We start from the raw sequence: 20,032 nt of genomic DNA on the forward strand, positions 1-20,032 counted from the left end.
GAAATACTTTTCTCTAGCAGCTTTATTTAGGGGGAAAAAGGTAGGAGGAAGATGAAATAATTAAAATAAACTTATGGAAATTGCTGAGAAGGGACTGGGGTAGGCAATATGAAGATAACTCCAGAATTACCAGAAGATGAGTCACAGCACAGGAGAGGGAAATTACTGGCCACCTACAGCGTGCTCAGCACTAAGCAGAGGTGCTTCCCGGATACTCTCATCTTTGCACCAGCTCCGTGACAGCAGGATTGCCCTCCTCATCTGACAGCTAGGAAAGCAGGGGTTTATGGAACTGCAGATCACAGGGTGCAGGGTAGATGTGGAATGTATGGCATGTCTGACTCCAACTTTTCCCATGTTTTTCCTACTTCAATGGATCTGTACAAAGACTTGTTCAGTCTTCAGCTATAACCCACTTAAATTTGGACAATCTCAAACTTTCCTTGGATTTGATAAGAACTCCACAGGACAGCATTACTCTTCACTTGGTCTCATGCAAAAGATGGGTACTTTGAAATGACATAAAGCAAGATGACCATATTAAAAAGATAAAAGGTTTGTTGCCAAAGGTCAGCAAAAAACCATTGAATGAACAAATCATTAAGATGGGAACATTGGAGAAACTTGGTAACATTGTTCTTCATGTATTAAAAGTATTAAAAATATGCACATATAATAGAGACAAATTGGCAAAGTATCTCAGTAAACCAGCGTTGCTTACTGACTTCACACTAAAACATGAGTCATTTGGCAATCATTCCTCAAGTAGTAGTCTTAAAATCCCCTGGCAGTTATTCCTGAAGAGTAAACAAAATAGATAAAATCTACCACATTGATGGGGAGGAAATTTAAGTGAGCCAAGATAAAGGCACATACCACTCATGATGCCAGGCCAATTCAAACAGACTAGTAAAATTCTTACCAAAATGTTTCAGAAGTCGTACTTCTTAGCTTGTAACTTAAGATCCATATTGCCACATTTTGAACCAAATGCCTTCTGTCATTATTTTCTAAGTATCCAATAAGCATAAGAAAACAGATTGACCTGTGTCCTGTGTCATTCTCCTTCCTTAATCTGTACTATTGAGGATGAGGATTTCATGGCTAGCTTAATAGAGTCAGAGGTACCTCTTTTTTATTCTTATTTTTACCCATCTCAGCACTTAGTATCATGTATAGAAGCTGTATTTAATGAGCCTCCCCCTTCTCAAGAAGTAATGAATGCTTTTGAGAACAAATAAAATTCCCAATCGGCAGAATATAAACATCTAAATAGTCTAGACAGATCTTTACCCAAGATCACATGATCTGACAAAATGGAATGCTCCATGCTCCTTTCCTTGGGACATTAATACCCACAAATATCCCTTGTACAGAACTGTAAGTATACAGACTGATGAATCAGTATCCAAGTCAAGAAACAAACACAGGACCAGCAGCTCATTAGTCTCTGTTGTGCCCCTTCTAGTCACTACCGCCCTCTCCGCTCCTGAGTTCATCACAATTTTGACTTAAAACATCATAGATTATAAAACTAAATAGAATTACAGAGTAGATTTTAATGCTTGGTTTCTTTATCATTATGCTTATAAGAATCATCCATATTTTATGTGTAACAAAGGCTCACCCATCCTCATTGCTTAGTAGTACTCTACTGCATGAATACACCACAATTTACCTAGGTCACTCTATTGCTGTTAGACATTGCAATTATTTCTAATTTACTACTACTACAAAGAATTCTGATAGATGTATTCTTGTTTACAATTTTTGGTGAAAATAAGTTAAGGTATTTCTGTTGGGGGTAGATACCTACTGGTGGAAGTACTAGGTAAGCTTTGGTAGATATTCTCAAACAATTTACCAAAGTGGTTAAACTAATTTACACTCCCATTAGCAGTAAGAATTCTGGTGGCTCTAAATTCTTATCAACACTTGGAATTGTTTACAATTCTCATCCTCTAGCCATTTTGTTAGGAATGCAGTGGTATCAAATTGTGCTTTTAATTTGCATTTCTCTGATGACTAATGAAGTACTGTTCACTCATCACTTGGATATCTTTTCTCCTTAAAATATCTTTCCAACCTTTTATCCATTCCTGAGACTTCCTGATCTATCTCTGGGATTTCTGCAGAATTTTCTTTGAGGATACCTAAACGTGACTTCTTTCTCATAGTTTGAGAAGGATTGCCTACTACTATAGCAAATTACATGATGTCAGTAGAGCAAGCTGCAGAACAGCTTGAACAACAAAGTGCTTTGGACAAACTAGAGTGCTGGCCAGGTAAGAAGGGGTAGATAAACCTAATAGGAAAATAATGTATTTTTATAGTTCAGCTTTGGGGTCCTGGCCAGGAAAGTTTAAGACCACCTATTTATCTTGTACAAATATAATCATTGCAAAAAAAAAACAAAAACAAAAACAAAACGGAGCTTTCCTTTGTTCATCAACTATCATACCATTCCTTTAATGCATTCCTATAATCCTCCATAAATTCACAAAACTTACACACACTTCTTTTCCTACTTTATGCCAGGTACAAATGGTCAGAGTACGAGCTGTAAAATAAATAAATAAATCCCTGACCTTGCTTCAAACACAAACACCACTTTCCTGTTTGAAAATATGTGGCATACAAAGTCAAGAGTAGTTTAGGAGCTACCATTGTGGTGCAACTAGTTAAGCCACGTGCACAACACTGGCATCTCATATCTGAGCACCAGGTCTTTGAATTCTTGCTAACATGCCTGAGAAAGCAGCAAAAGATGGCCCAAGTGCTTGGGTCCCTGCCATACACATGGCAGTTTTCGATGGAGTTCCTGGTTTCTGGATTCAGCCTGGTCCATCCCTGGCCATTGTCGCATTTGGGGAGTGAACCAGCAGATGGGAGATCTGTTTCTCTGCCTCTGTCCTCTTTCCTGTCACTCTACCTTTCAAATAAAAATAAAATAGATCTTTTAAAAAAAGAGTAATTGAGCACTAGGATATAATGCATGAAGTCCAGCAGCCTAAAATTTGCAGAAAAAATGGACTTTGGGGTCTAAAAGACAGATCAACTCAGATTCACCTGGTTCTATGCATCATTCACAAAGTTCTTTAAATTCTCTAATCCTCAATATCCAACTGCAAAATGTAGATAATGAATTTTTGTAGGGTTTCTCAGAAAATATAATGAGATAAAAATATAAGCAACACTTAGTAACATGTCTGGCATTTTAAATGGAGGATGATCAGTACATGGCAGCGCTTAGGGAGAATAAGCTTATTCATTTGGATATAGATGCAAGCTTCACTACAAAGAGAAGCACAAAACGGCTTCTCCCTATAGATACTGCTCTCTTTGAGGTACACTGCTAAAAATTTTTAATTATATAGTCAATTATTCATGCTACCAGAGAGGTAACAGTTGAGGTATTACAAAGCAACAATATCAGCTTCTTAAAAAACACTAAACTTTAACCCACTTGTAGGCTCATCAACTTCCTACATAAGGCTTAGTCAATCCTCTTGAGTCAACTTCATTAACTGGCCATGAAGGAACTGGGCAACAGTAAAGTGAGACAGATGGTGGAAAGCTGAACAAAGAAAGGAGTAATGAACAGAGAAAGGAATCCACTTTAGAAAAATTTTAAGTGAACAGCATCAGACTTCCCTGAATGTGGTGATCCTTTTCTACTTGGACATACCTCTTCAGGGGCCCTTGGAAGCTATGCTTATGGAGGTGTCACAAAAGATAATGATGCCCATGTGTCATGGGCTTTGTGGAAGCCAGGGCAGTTCCTGCACTTGTCCAACAAGGACCTCATTTTTTGACACCTAGTAGAACAAGTAGGAGCTCAGCACAAGTTCCATTCTTATTTTCATTTCTACAGATGTAAACATGGAGAAATATTGTTCACAAAAACTAGCAGCTGTTATCATATGGCGCAGCAATTCTACTAGGTATATACCCAAGAGAACTGAAAATGTATGTCACACAAGACCATACTTAGTTGATTTGCACTATTTGTGGCAATTATGTTTTGCAAATTCAACAAGAATACTCAATAAGTGAATACTGGCCCACTGTTCCTAGGGGAAAAAAAGGCTAGATGCCTATGAATCACTGGTCACAATATTTTTTGTCAACTGATAAATACATAACCATATTCTATGTATACCTGTTTAATAATAACTTATGTTACATATTGTTGACTCAAAAACATTGAACTCATGGCCAACAGCCCCACAACTCATGCTTGAATGAAGCTTATCTAACATAAATATTTTCTTTGTAAGGCTCATCATAGCTGCCTTGCACTTAAGAACACCAGACAGCAGCTTGCCACCATGCTTTAGGGCCATTTTAAACAGCAGAAAGGACAAAAATGTGGCACTGAATAGACCTTGAGAAGGGTACTCATTTACAGTATGCTAGCCAAAACAAGAAGGCAAAAGGTGACTAGTTTGATTTTAGCTAGGAAACCACATGTTGAGTGATTCAGTTTTTTTTTTTGCCATTTTACACATGAATGTGACCACAAAACTGCCATAAGTATTACATTGGAGGTTACAAATACAATTAGTGAGTAGACAAATTTGTAAATAGAAACTGTGAATAATGAAGATTAACTCTGCATGAATGTTCATTGTAGCATTATACATAACAGCTAAAAATTGATAAAAACCAAATGTGTATCAACTAATGAAGTTATATAAAATGCTATGTATCCGTATATAATAGCATATTCAGATACAAAAAAGAATGAAGTACTGATATACATGCTACAACATGAATGAATCTTGAAAATATGGTAAGTTAAAGAAATCATCAGGCCAGCGCTGTGGCATAGTAGGTTAAGCATCCACCAGCAGTGCCAGCATCCCATATGGGTGCTGGTTTGCATCCTGGCTGGTTCAATTCTGATCCAGCTCCCTACTGATGGTGCTTGTGAAAGCAGTAGAAGATGGCCCAAGTGCTTGGGCCCCTGTACCAGCTTGTATAGGGAAACTGAGAAGTTACTAGTTCCTGGCTTTGGATCAGCCCAGTTCTGGCTGTTGAGGCCATTTGGGAAGTGAATCAGCACATGGGAGACCTCTCTCTGTCTTTCCTCTCCCTTTCTGTAACTCTGCCTCTCAAGTAAATAAATAAATCTTAAAAAAAAAGTCAGACACAGGAGCCAGCACTGTAGTGTAGTGGTAAAGCCACCACCTGTAGCACTGGCATCCCATATGGGCACTGGTTTGAGTCCCAGCTGCTCCACTTCTGATCCAGCTCCTTGCTAATGCACCTGGGAAAACAGGGGAGTGTGGCTCAAGTGCTTGGGCCCCTACACCCAAGTGAGAGACCTGGAAGAAGCTCCGGGCTCCTGGGTTCAGACTGGCTCAGGTTCAGCCGTTATGGTCACCTGGGGAGTGAACCAGTGGATGGAAGCTCGCTCGCTCTCGCTCTCGCACTCTCTCTCTCTCTCTGCCTTTGCCTCTGCCTCTCCGTAACTTTGCCTTTCAAATAGATGAATAAATCTTTAAAAAAAAGTCAGACACAAAGGTCACATAATGTATAATTCCATTTAGATGGAATGTACAAAATAGGCAAATCCATAGAGATAAAAAGTAGATTAGTGGTTGCCAGAAGCTGGGGAAGAGATAAATAAAGGGTGAAAAGGAATAGTTTTTTGGGGGACAGAAAATGTTCTAGAAATAGATAGTGTTGACAGATGGACAACTCTGAACAACAAATTCTGAAAGCCACTGAATTGTACAGGGGTAAATTTTATGACATGTGAATTATATCTCAATAAACCTGTTATGTACAATAAACCCTGGACAGAGTTTTGTTAAGGCAATCGTTTTTTGAATTATATGCCATGAATTTCATAATGATTTAATAAACAATTACTTTCAGGGATCAGCTAACAATTTGATATGGTCTTCCATTAATCCTGTCCAAAGCAAAGCAAGAATCAATCGACTTGAAAAAGTAAGTATGTGTTACCTAGTATTTCAGAGTTATTCAGTTTTTAAACATTGACACCAGTTTTCAAACTGGCCCTTTGTTTGGCATCCTGGAGGTTTCTATACATTTTGTAACACATCTTGTAATATATCACAATAGGATTCTGGATGAGTAAGAGGAAGCCCCACTGTAAAGTGAGAGAAGAAAAAACTGTCAAAATGGCTGAGAAAGGAGGACCTGTATATCCATTACAGGAATTTTCTTAAGCCTTTCTTACCAACTTTAGAAAGAATAAGAATTTGGAAATTGGTTCTGGAAAACTATCTGTGCCAGGTAGTGTGTGGAAGTCTTTGTGAGCACTTAGGAGCACTTGTACTATCTGGAGAGCACTTGTTACAGAGTGAAAACTCAAATGTTAGTTCTCTTCCCATCCCCTTTCTTTTCTAACCATCAACATAAATCCGACCTCTATTTCTTGGCAGCTTTGAACACAGCTTACCATTTGAAATCTACAATTCCCGTACTATCTCAAAGATGCTTTAAATTTCCAGGGAGTAGACTGCCTCTTACATTTCTTTGTTTCCCCTTCAGATCACTAAGCACGGAACCTAGTTAAAAGGTATTCAGTACTTTAAATCATCTCTGGTTACTGATAATACTTAATAGAATGTAAATGCTATATAAATAGCTGTTATACTGTATCATTTAGGGAATAATGGCAAGGGCAAAAAAAAAAAAAGGCTGCACATATTTAGTACAGATGCAATTTAAAAATTTAGATCTGCAGCTAGTTGAATCCAGGGATGTGGAACCCATGAATACAGAGGGCCAACCTGTATATGTAAAATTTTACTGACATTATAAACTACTCTTTTCAAAAGAAACATAGGTCTAGTAATATTCTTGTGTAAATTAGGAATGATATAACAGCGAATATAAATAACACTCCAAAGTCCTCACATAAAAATATTTGTTGAATTTTACCTCAACCCTCTGAGCCTGGAAAACAGCTACAGTTAAAAGATCTTACCATTCTTTGTGCTCTGGAAAACAGCTTACTGCAAAGAAAGACCTTCTGGATATGATCTAGATAAGACTCACGATGGCTCCCCATTACCTATGATAAGGCCAGGCACAACCCCTCCAAATTCCCATTCTTTGCCTCACAAATGGTAGGCTGAACTGCCTGTTCCCATGAATCAATTGGAACAAAATGCTTGCTAACCAAACTTTGGTTAAGCTTCTCCCCTTCCCCCTAGGTCTTCTCACTTTCTCACAATAGGTTTTCTGTCCTGGTTTATTCTTCCCCTATAAGAAAGCTTGTTTTTTGCCTAACCCTTAATATGCTCATATAGCTTAGGGCAGGATGTTCCCTCTATTAAAGCAAGACCACTACTCCCTATTGCAATATTCCCTTTCTCCCCTTGCAATAATTTTTTTGAATAAATTCTCTCCTCCTGAGTTAGAATTGGTTTTTATGACATTAATTATAAAATGTAAATTTTTTGTAGAACAACCACCTCAATAATAAAACCTATTCTCATGTATAGGCTAATTGTAACTCAACCATTCAACATGCTCAAGAACTGCTCCTCATCAGTTTCTTCAGGCTTAAGTTTTAATATCAACTATACTCCTAAATTCTTCTCATACCTAGTATATACATTTTTTAAGCTACTGTCCTCCATATAATGAAGGGTTATGTATCTATCAATCCATTCAAATATCTGCTATCATCTATTTTCTATTTCAATGGCTTCTTGAGGAATTCTCTAAATCACTTAATGGAAAGGTTAACAAAATACAGATCTGAAAGAAAAGAGGCAGCTATTTAAATAGGAAAAGAGAACAGAAAATGATTTTAAAAAGAAACAAATTCCATATACAGTGGAGAAGAAAAACATAACCTGCTTTATTTGAAAATAAAGAATGAGCAGTCTTTCATCTCATATTTTTCATACTGTTGTACTTCCTGTATGTGACATTAAGATGATATTAAGATGAATCTGACTTCAGAAGCCAAAAAGCTTTGAGAGCTCAAATATATAAACATGACAGCCTTCATTAAACATACTAAGTTATATGAGATGGAAAATCCAGATTAAGAGACATTTATAAATAGTGTTGATATTACAGATTATGGCCAACATATTAAATGTAATATCAAGCCATGTTTATATCTAGAATTATATTAAACAAGTTGAGTCACTTTAGTTAACAGTCACAGGCTTTCAGAAGCAGGTAAGTTGTACTAACCCTTCGCTGCAGTTTCTGAAAGGCAAAATAAATAAAGAAAAATGAAACAAATCAGGTTTTTTTTTTTTTTTTTTTGACAGGCAGAGTGGACAGTGAGAGAGAGACACAGAGAGAAAAGTCTTCCTTTGCCGTTGGTTCACCCTCCAATGGCCGCCGTTTTGTTACCCTGATAATGGATATCAAGGATGTCACTATAAATTGCATCAGCTAGAGAGATTCCTCAGCAGTTTCTGACAGAGAATCAGTAAGATGGTAAACTTCATATTGGCAAACTTTGTTCCTTAGTTTAGATATCCAGAAACACTTGCGACAATAAAGAAAAACTAATCATTCAAAATAGTCGTAATTTGTTTTAAAGTTGACTTTTTTCCCTGAAAAGATTCAATACATTCCTCCTATGCTAAAGCCCATCATTAGGAAAACAGCCAAAGATGCACCACCAAGGCTGTTTGCCAGAAGAGCACTCAAAATTTGTCAACAATCTACAGAAATATGTGATTTTCTATATAAGGAATGTTTGTTTTAAAAATAAACAACAACAATAAAAAAAAATTGGGAAAATCCACTTTAAGAATCTATTGTCAGCAGGTCCTAAAGTAATTAAATGAGTACTCGGATCAGGAACTGAGAAAAGGAAGGGCTTTGTTCGAAGTTATTCCAATAGTTGGAAGCCGATCTCCAACAGTTTTGCTCAAACTTCCCAAGAAATACAAAATCTTTTATTGGTTTATTTATTTATTTTTTTAACAACAGAAAAGCCACTGCTTAAGACATGGGCATTCTATAGCAGAGTGGAGTGCCAGTTCCAGTCGTGGCTGCTCCACTTCAGATCCAGCTTCCTACTAAAGTGCCTGCGAAGGCAGTGGATGATGGCCCAAGTACCTGAGCACCTGCCACCCATAAGAGAGACCTGGTTGTTTTGGTCATTTGTGGAGTGAACCAGCAGACCGAAGATTACTCTCTCTCCCTCTCTGTTACTCTTAAAATAAATGCATAAGTAAATAAATCTCAAAAAAGAATTATAATAAACACCAATGCTCAATATTTTCTGATAACCCATAAGTAAAATAAATTTAACATTTTGCATGAATATGATATGGTACATAAAGGTGAACACATTAATGTTTGAAAGAATGGGTCTTTTCACTTCAAGTATGGAACTTGTAAATTATAATTTGAGATACTAATCTGTAATCAGGACTTAGAAACAGATGATCAAATCATTCGGGAATCATATTGTATGGCATTTCTGTGAAAAAATTAAACAAAAATATAAGCCTTAAAAGCTTGGAATTCGCTAGATGACTTCTAACCATGTCAATTATAGGCCATAGAGGAAGAATGATGACACTAAGAAAACACAACTGCAAATAAAAGGTTTTGGCAAATGCTTTCTGTATGCAAAAGGAGATAGAGATTTATTAGCTAGACCAGCAATTATTCCACAAAGAGAACATAAATTCCCTATGTAAATGAAATATATTAAATATTCATGTTTCCTGAGGAAAGCAAGTGCCAGTGTTTGATGATGGTATCAGTTACATCAATCAGGGTTTGCCTCTGCAGAACAATTTGGATTATCTGGAAACCAAAACCTGTAGTTGAAGTGTATTTTTTTTTACCTATACTCCCAAGTATGTGTGGGCTAATTATCTCTTTTGTGGAAGATCACATGGATCACAAAGAAATTTCCTAAAATAATTTAATTTTAAAATAACTGTAAATTAGCAGAAAGTTGCAAAAATAGTACAAAGATATTTTGTGTACCTTAACCCAGTTTCTCCCTAATGGTAATATCTCATGTGACTGTAGTACAAAATCAAAACCAGGGAACTGACATTGGTTCAACCAGCAGGCACTTTTTTTTGCTTTTGCCTGTTTTAAAAGCACTTGTGTGTGTGTGTGTGTATGTGTGTGTGTGTGTTGAGCTATTCAATTTCATTACCATGTAGAAATTCATGTAGTCTTTACCAAAATAGAGATATAGGACTGTTTCACAAAGGTTCCCCACAATGACCCATATGCCCTTTAACAGTCACATCCCATCTATCTTGTAATCCTTACTCAAACTGAAGTGCTCCACACCTGAAAATCACTAATCTGTTCTCCAGTTTTATAATTTTATGACTTTGAAACTTAAATAAATGAAATCATACAGTATGAGGGTACTTCAAAAAGCTAATGGAAAATGAAATGAAAAGATAAGGCTTGCATATTCTACCTATTATGAATAGAACTACTATGAAAAATTGATTACAGGACTTGGTGTGAACACAAATTTTCATTTCTCTGAGATTACAATTATGGGGTTGTATGACAAGTTTATGTTTAGCATTTAAAGAAACTGTTAAACTATTTTGCAGAGTAACTGCACACTGTATTTTCCCACCAGCAATGTATGAAAGATTTAGTGTCTCTGCATCCTTGCCAGAATATAGTATTGTCGTTTTTTATGGTAACTATTCTGTGTGTAGTGGTATCATTGTGGTTTTAATTTCCCTAATGGATAATGATGTTGAATAAATTCTCATGTACTTAGTTAGAACTTGCCTACTCCTTTTTGGGGGGAAATGTTCACACTTTTTACCCACTGTCCAATTGGATTCTTTCTTTCTTTACTGTAGAGCATCTCTCTTTTCTCATCTATGAATTGTGCATTTGGTGTCATGTCTAAGAATTCTTCAGTTGGCTCTAGAACCTAATATTTTCTTTCAAATGTTATGTGGTTTTATGTTTCACATTTAACTCTATGATATATTTTGAATAAATTTTAATATGGGACACGAGGTTTACGTTGAATATTTTGTCCTAGGGATGTACAATTGCTCCACTATCACTTGTTGGAAAACATTCTTTCTTCATTGAAATGAGTTTCAACCTTTGTCAAAAATCAACCGGCTGAACTTGTGTGGACAATCTAATCTATGTGTCTATCTTTCTTCCAGTATCATGCTATATTGATCTCTCTCTCTCTCTCTCTCTCTCTCTCTCTCTCAAGATATATATATATATATATGACGGGGGTAGAATGATTCTTCCCACTTCATTATGGTTTCTCAAAATCGTTTTAGCTATTCTTGTTCTTTTTCCTTTCCAGAAATATTTTAGGATACGGTTTCTATATCTACAAGAAAATCTCCCTGGAATTTTAATTGAAACTGGGTCAAACCTAGAGATAAATTTAAGGAGGAATGATATCCTTACTATATTGAGTCTCCTAATCCATGAACAGAGTATATTTATCCTTTTATAAGAACTTAGATTTCTTTAATCATTTTGTAGGTTTTACGATGCAAGGTTGGTATATGTTTTGTGGGATTCATATCTAAGCTTTTCTTTATAGGCAATTCCAAGTGAGTGTTTTTAACTGTGGTTTCTAGTTGTTCTTCATTAGTATACAGAAATACAATTGAAGTTGGTATATTCATTTCACATCCTTGATGAAGTCACTGGTTTTAGGAGTTTTCTGGTATATTCCTTGGGATTTTGTATACAGACTGTCATGTCATCTGCAAACAGGGCAGGCTTCATTTCTTCCTTTTCAATCTACATGCTTATATTTTGTCTTCCTGCCTTATTGTTATAGTGTCCAGCAATACTTTGCATGAAGGTAGGCAACCTTGCCTTAATCCTGTTTGTAGAGGAAATGTAGCATGAGTAAATTTTTCTGAAAAATCAAAGGTCTATATCTACATTCATTTTTATTTTATTTTTTAAAATGTGGATGTACAGGTATTCTAGCACTGGTTGTTGAAAAACCTACATTTTTCTCTTTGGATCAACTTTGCTATTTTGTCAAAGATCAGTCCACTGGAGTCCTGCTTGTCCTTTGCACTTGGATCTCTGGTGGCCATTTCCAGTTCAGGGAGCTGCCAAAGGTCCTAGGAATAAGGGCAACTGTGAACATGTGGAAGCAGAATAAACAGCATACATTCAGCTGCTGAGGAGAGGGGCCTGCAGGGGACAAGGTAGCTGTCTCTGTGGAAGAAACTGGTTAGATGTCTGCTTTTCATATTGTGGAGAATTATCTGAGGCAGGTTGTTGATGATCAGTTGATAATTCTGTGTCATTCTCATATGCTTAGTCTTATTTTAGTGTTTTTATGTTTCCATCGAATATTTTTAAGATATACAAATTATTTCTCTTCTATTATTTTTTCTTTTTCCTATGGAAAACACTGGCTTCAGTCTTCTTAAAATTAATGTAGCCATACAGCTTCTATTGACGTTAAAACTCATGCTTTAAATTTTTTGTAGTTTTTCTGGTTCTCAGAGGGTTAAGAATCTTTATTCATAAATCCATAGAAACAAATCAGGACAAAAATAGATACCTAAAATCCCTAGATTATAGCTGGAACTCATAGTCAACTGCTTCTCCTATGGACCCAGACCCCAATTTAACATACATGGAATATAGTCTATTTAGAAGAATATTTAAATCTTTAAATTTACATATGCATTCCATTTTTCTATAAAGTAGAAAAAACAATTTCAGTCATGTTGATGGCTAGGACTTCTTAAATTTGACAAAATATTGTATTTTGTTTGTTGACAAGGCAAAAAAACAGAATTTGATTGTTCACAGGACAGGAGCAATAGTTACAGGTTATCGTTTGCTTACTCTTTTAGAGAATATGGCAAAGTGAGTGATTAGCTTGCTCTGCTGCAAAGGGTTTTCTTGCTTGCTTATATTTGTTTCTGGCTTGGATGACGTCAGCAAAAAGAAGTTTTAATAGAATAGAAAACGTTCAGGCACATTGCAAATGCCAGAGGACTTTTTTTGGGATAACCTCGAACAAGATGTCAACATCTGTGGAGCAGTTCTTTACTGGTGTCTCTTCTGGAATGCTGCAGAAAAACAAACCTGCTGTTTAATTCAAATCTAGCCCCAAAGGTCAATATTCCTGAGCTCACAGGAGAAAACTCGAGTGAGAAGAAAGTGTACATATTAACTGGAGAGTTAGAAATAAGGAAATAAGTGAGAAAGGATGAATATAAAGTCAATTTAAATAATCTTCAATAATCTACTGAGTTACAAGTCTAAATGGCCAAAATCCCTATTAAAACTGTTTTGTTCCTAAAGGAGACTGAATTCCTTCTTTCAGGCTTTTCATATAGTAGTTACGTACATTTTAAAACATGGTATGCATTGTATAAGGAGGGCCTGGGAAACACAATTTGTTTTTCCTTATGAAAAATATGGCAGATTTTATGAATTTGTGTGTCATCCTTGCACAGGGGCCATGCTAATCTCTGAATCAATATAATTTTAGTATATGTGCTGCCAACATCAGTGCTGAAAAGTGTTCAATAACCTTTCATTCCCTGCAATTATTTTGGCTAAGTTGCTACAATCTATGGTTTTAAGAAACATGCATTCTCTAAAACAGTATTTTTCCTCTGTCATTTAGTCTTATTCTACCCAAATAAAATATGCAAATATGCAGAAACATTTTTATGACTCAGCTTACTAAAACCTGTATATTTTGGAATTATTTTAATTGTTATAATATAATTAAAATTTCTTGATTCTTCTTTTACAAACTAGAATTGTATTTGGATAACTCCCTAATGTATCAAAGCACATACTAATTTTCAAGTCTATTTAGTTTATAATGATGTCATGCTTAACAGTTTTATGGCTAGTCTGACACACTGAATGCAAGAAGGCCAAGGGACTTGCCCAAAATTTTACTATATGAGTCGGGGAGGAGGCGTGGAATAGAGCTTGAGTCCTTGCACAAGGACTTACTTATTAATGAAATCAGTATCTAAAATCTTTAAAGGTACATAAAAGGATCTGTCTATTTAGAAAGCAAATTCCTTTGACCACTTAGATGGTCACTGGGACTTCATTATTAAATAGGCTCCTTTAAGTTAACAAACTGCCTAATTTACAAAGTGATCTGCAATCAGAAAAATATATTACTGTGATATCTTAATTTACTGAGAACCAAAAAGCCTATGGAATATTCCTGATATTTAGAGGGAATGGTTCTACATGAAGTTATTTAGATAATGTTTAATCGAAGAGAACTAGAAAGAATGCAGCCCCAATCCAGGAATCTCAGGTTTGAGTAACATTCCTGTCACTAAGAAGATGGTTGTACTCTCCAGAGTCTGACAGAAAAAATTACAAATGTTAACAAATGTACATACCATAGGCATATATGAGCTTCATTTATATATTCCTTCCAACTCTAAAACCCCATGTCTGATAATATATGTGACTAACTTCTTCTACTTAGCACCACATATTCAAAGATCATATCAGTATGTTATTCACTTTTGTGACTGAATAACATTCCACCATATGTACCACATTTTGTTCGGCCATTCACCAGGTGACAGATACTTGAGTTCTACCATCTGGCTATTTGAATTATGCTGTTATAAACATTCATATACTAGGTTTTATACAGACATGCTTTATTTCTCTTTGCTGTATGCCTAGGAGTAAAATAGCTTGGTCATATGATAACTACAGTCTTAACTTTTTGAGAAATATAAAAAATTTTCTAAATTGTTGTATTTGGGTACTAGAACTTCATGACGATATGTGTTTATATATTCATAAGGGATAATGGGTCTTTTCTTGTGTCTTTGGTTTTGGTTTCAGGGTATTGCTGGCCTCATACAATAAGCTGGGAAGAGTACCTTCTGTTTTCAAGAAAAATTTATGAAGGATTGATATTATTTCTATAAGCATAAAGCTGAATTCTTCAGTGAAGCTATATGAGCCAAAATTTCTTTACAAGGAATTTTCAATTTTACAGTAAATCTCCTTTTTTAATCATAGGTCTTTCAGATCTTCTATTTCTTCTTGAATCTGTTTTATTAGTTTGCCTTGTAGGAACCAGTTCATTTCATCTTAACTAATTTGTTATCACACAATTACAAGTATTATCTTAAAATTGCTTTTATATTTATGTGAGTAGTAATGTCCTCTTTATGTCCTCTTTTGTTCCTGATGTTATCAATTAGAGTAATCCCTTTTTTTACTGATCACTCTAGATAAAGGTCACTTTTTTATATATATATATCTTTGCAGGCAGAGTTAGAGAGTGAGAGAGAGAGAGACAGAGAGAAAGGTCTTCCTTCCGTTGGTTCACCTCCACAAATGGCCACTACGGCCGGCACGCTGCACTGATCCGAAGCCAGGAGCCAGGTGCTTCCTCCTGGTCTCCCATGGGGTGCAGGGCCCAAGCACTTGGGCCATCCTCCACTGCACTCCCGGGCCACAGCAGAGAGCTGGACTGGAAGAGGGGCAACCAGGACTAGTACCCAGCACCCCAACCAGGACTAGAACCCGGGGTGCCAATGCTGCAGGCAGAGGATTAGCCTAGTGAGCCAGGGTGCCGGCCAAAGGTCACTTTTTTTAATCTTCAAAGAACCAACTCTTGGTTTCATTAATTTTCTCTATTATTTTTCTATTCTCTATTTAATTTACTTATTCTATAATCTATTCCTTCTTTCTGCTTGCTTTGAGTTGTTCGCTTGTTTCTTAAAGCAGAAGGTTGTTACTGTTGTAAGCTCTTATTTTTCAATATATGCATTTATAATAAATTTACTTCTAATCATTGCCTTTTCTGCATTTCATTAATGTTCTATTTTTGTATTTATTAACCTCAAATTATCTTCTAATTTTCCTGTGATTTCTTCTTTGACCCCTAAGCTATTTAGTATTATATTGTTTAACTGCCACACATTTGTGAATCTCCCAAACTTCCTTGTATTATTGATTCATAATTTCATTTCACTTAGGCCAGAGAAGACACTTTGAATAATTTCAATGCTTTTAAATTGACTGACACATATTTGATGGGCTAACACACAGTCTATCTTGGATAATATTCTATGCACACTTAAGAATGTGTAGTTTCATATTTTTGAGTGGAATATTCTGCAGGTGTTTGTTAGATCTAATTGGAAGGGAAGTTTCCCTTCCCTTTCTTTCTTAAAAGTTTGTTTGTTTCAAAGGTAGAAAGGGGCAGAGTTCACCTATCTGCTGGTTCACTTCTCAAATGCCTACAAGAGAGAGTAGGGGCAGGACTAGGCCGAAGCCAATAGCCAGGAATTCCATCCAAGTCTTCCATGGAGCTGGCAGGGACCCAAGTACTTGAGTCATCTTCTGCTGCCTCCCCAGGATATGCATTAGCAGCATGCTGGATAAAAAGCAGAGGTGGGACTCTATCCCAGGCAACCCAATAAGGGGTAAGGGCAACCAAAGCAGTGGCTTAACCCACTGCACCATAATGCCAATCCTCTTATGTCCCTTTCTTTGTTTATCTTCTAATTGCTGAATCCATTATTGAAAGTTGAGTACTGAAGTCTCCAAACAATATTGCTGAACCATTTTTCCAGTTTTGTTTTTATTTCATATATTTTGTTGTTAAGGGCATATATGTTTATAATTACTATATATTCTTCAGGAAGTGAACTTTTATCACTGTAAAATGTTTTATTTATCTCTAGCAAAAATTTCTATTTTTTTAAAAAATACTTTGAAAGTCAGAGTTACAGAAAGAGAAGGAGTGAAAGATCTCATATCTGTTGGTTCACTTCCCAAATGACTATAACAGCCAGAATTGAGCCAGGCTGAAGCCAGGAGCTTCACCTGGGTATCCCACATGGGTGGCAGGGGTCCAAACACTTGGGCCATCTTTCACTGTTTTTCTCAGGCCATTAGCTGGGAGCTTTTGCATTAGCAGGGAGCTGGACCAGAAGTAAAAAAGCTGGGACATAAACCTATTTGGGGTACCAGCATTGCAAGTGGTGCTTTACCTGCAATGTCAATCCCTTATATTTGTTTAATCTGATGATACCACAGCTACTTCAGATCTCTATTGATGACTGCATGATATAACTATTCCTATATATTTATTTCAAACTTACACGTGCTTTTTAATTAAAAGTCTCTTATAGACAACATATAATTGGGCCATGGTTTTCATCCATTCTGCCAATTTCAATCTTGTAATTAATGTGTTCAATTCAGGGGGCTGGCATTGTAGTGTAGTGAGTTCAGCTGCTGCCTGTGATGCCTGCATCCCATATGGGCACCAGTTCTTGTCCCGGCTGCTCCACTTCTAATCCAGTTCCCTGCTAATGTGCCTGGGAAAACAGCAGAAGATGGCCCAGATCCTTGGATCCCTGCACCCATTTGGGAGACCTAGAAGAAGCTCCTGGCTCCTGGCTTCAGCCTTGCTCAGTCCCAGCCATTGTGGCCATTTAGGGAGTGAACCAGTGGATGGAAGACTGATCTCTCTCTTTCTCTCTCCCCCCTTCCCTCCTTCCTTCCCTCTCTCCATCCCTGTAACTCTGCCTTTCAAACAAATAAAATCTTTAAAAAAGATTTAATCCACTTATTTAATATAATTACTGATAAGATAGAATTTATATTTGAAATTTTGCTATTTGTTTTCTAGGTGTCTTTTTTCCCATGTATTAATACCTTCTTTTGTTTAAATAGATAGTCTAGTGTACCATGGTAATTCCCTTGTCATTAATTCAGGCTGGGTCAAGCCAAAGCCAGGAGCCAAGAATTTTATGTATTTATTTGAAAGGCATAGAGATCAAGAGAGATATATATATTTCACCTACTCCTTCACTCCCCAAATGCTTGCAACAGCTGGAAATGGGCAAGGCTGAAGTCAGGTGCCAGGTCTTCCACATGGGTGGCAGAAATCCAACTACTTGAGCCATCATCTGCTGCCTCACAGGGTATGCATTACCAGGAAGTTATATTGGAAGGACTCAAACCCAAGGACTCTGATATTGGGTACAGGTGTCCCTAGCGGTGCACCAAATGCGTGCCCTTAATTAACTATAGATTTTTAAAGTAATTTTCCTACTGTCTGATTTAGTGATGACAATTAGCATCTGAATTTATAGCTATTCAGTTCAGATTAATGTAAGTTTATGTTAATTTCAATAGTTTACATTTTGATTCTACATAGCTCCATTTCCTCTCTTATGCTGTTTTCATGCCAAGTATATCTTTAGACATAATATGCCCATCAACACAGATTTACATTTTTATAGCTTTTATTTTTTGATTCAATTTTTAATTAAATTATTTGAGAGGCAGAGAGACAGGCAAGCTGACTGAGACAGAGAGTTCCTATCTGCTGGTTTACTTCCCAGATACCCATAATGGTGAGGGCAGAAGCCAAGAGCTGTGACCTCAACCTAGGTATCCCATGTGGGTGGCAGGAACCCAACTACTTGAACCATCACTGCTACCTCCCAGGGTCTGCATCAGTAGGAACCTGGAATCAGGAGCTGGAGGATTTAAAAAAAAAGAAAGAAAGAAAAGAAAGCTGGGCCGGCTCTGTGGCGCAGTAGGTTAATCCTCTGCCTGCGGCACCAGCATCCCATATGGGCGCCAGTTCTAGTTCTGGCTGCTCCTCTTCTGATCCAGCTCTCTGCTGTGGCCTGGGAAAGCAGTAAAAGATGGCCCAAGTACTTGGGCCCCTGCAGCCATGGGGGAGACATGGAGGAAGCTCCTGGCTCTTGGCTCTTGGCTCCTGGCTCTTAGCTTCGGATCGGTGCAGCTCCGGCCGTTGCGACCACCTGGGGAGTGAACCAATGGATGGAAGTCCTCTCTCTCTGTCTCTCCCTCTCACTGTCTGTAACTCTACCTGTCAAATAAATAAATAAAATTTTTTTAAAAAGGAAAGCTGAATTTTTTAAACAATATATTATACACATCAATTCTAAAAAGCAGAATCTCTTTCTCCAGGGTTTGTTGTTGTTGTTTATAGTTGTTCTTGTTGTTTATTTAGTGTTTTGGGGGGGAAAGAAATTCTGTAAAGTCTGTATTCTTTGTTGTGTGTGGCCACTGAAGACTCTGATTGGTTAACAGTCTGCTCAAGAGTTTTGCAGAAGGACAAAGCACACCTTTAATGCCCAGTCAAGGAGCAGACATGTCTAACTATTCGATTTCTGCTTCACAGGCTGAAAGTCAGCCACAGGTGAATGCTTAAGGTCTTCTCAGTATCTTTCCAGAGCATGTTACACAGCCCTGGTTTTCCTGGTTCCCAGAAATATGTTGTAGATTTTTCAAAGTCTCTGCAGACATTTCATTCATCAGCTTTTCTTTTTAAGCTTTAGGTTAGCTTTGTGTTTGCCCCAACTATTATCTTATACCTCAGGCAGCAATGAAGTTAAGCAACCAGCTCTAAAATTTTCAGCAAATACTGCTGCAGTTAAAAAAAAAAAAAGAATTTCCCCCATCGGCCAAGTAACATCAGCCTTGCAAGGGAACTACAGGGAACTTTTCCAGGGAACTACCAGACAAGTCAAAATGACAATATACTGAGAATAAGGTTTTGAAGGAGTTCCATCCCTGTTCTGCCTCCTCTTATGCCTGCCAGGCTGCTGGTTTTCATCATGACTGTGAACTGTTTGTTTTCAAGGTTACCATGGGAACCACAGAGAGGGGAAAGCAATGGGGCAAGTTACAGTGTTCTGAAGTTCACAATTCTTAACAAGAGTCAGCCATTTTTTGAATAAATTCTTCCTGGATGGCTGCAAGACTCTTGTCAATTTCCAGACTTCTGAAAAAGTGGATTTTGACATTTTCCCTGGATTTCTCCTTCCTTTTATGGTGTTGAGAACTGTGATAAATCCTTAATCCTCCAATTTGCTGATATGACCTGCTATCTGAGACTTTTACAAGCAGGTATTCTTGGAGCCTAAGCAAATAGGAACTGAATCTATACCATTTCTAGAAGAAAACTAATCATATTCTAAAATAAAAACTGTCATTTTTGGAAACTTACAATTAAGCAATGAAGAACTGAGTTCTATCAAGAACTCAGGGGAAAGGCATTTGG

The 20,032-nt window shown here is 37.0% G+C and overlaps 1 protein-coding gene and 1 non-coding gene across 17 annotated transcripts in view; both read right to left on the reverse strand.

Annotated features, from left to right (window-relative positions):
* The window catches only part of CASK (calcium/calmodulin dependent serine protein kinase), a 366,640-nt gene that overhangs the window by 268,983 nt on the left and 77,625 nt on the right, over positions 1-20,032 (reverse strand). The window lies entirely within an intron of this gene.
* On the reverse strand, positions 13,386-13,489 carry LOC127485017 (U6 spliceosomal RNA). The gene has a single exon (XR_016228570.1). It is a non-coding gene; the product is annotated as a U6 spliceosomal RNA (small nuclear RNA).

Source organism: Oryctolagus cuniculus, chromosome X (genome assembly GCF_051225735.1).
Source record: "Oryctolagus cuniculus isolate XC-2025 breed Fujian yellow rabbit chromosome X, ASM5122573v1, whole genome shotgun sequence".
In the NCBI taxonomy this organism is placed as follows: domain Eukaryota; kingdom Metazoa; phylum Chordata; class Mammalia; order Lagomorpha; family Leporidae; genus Oryctolagus; species Oryctolagus cuniculus.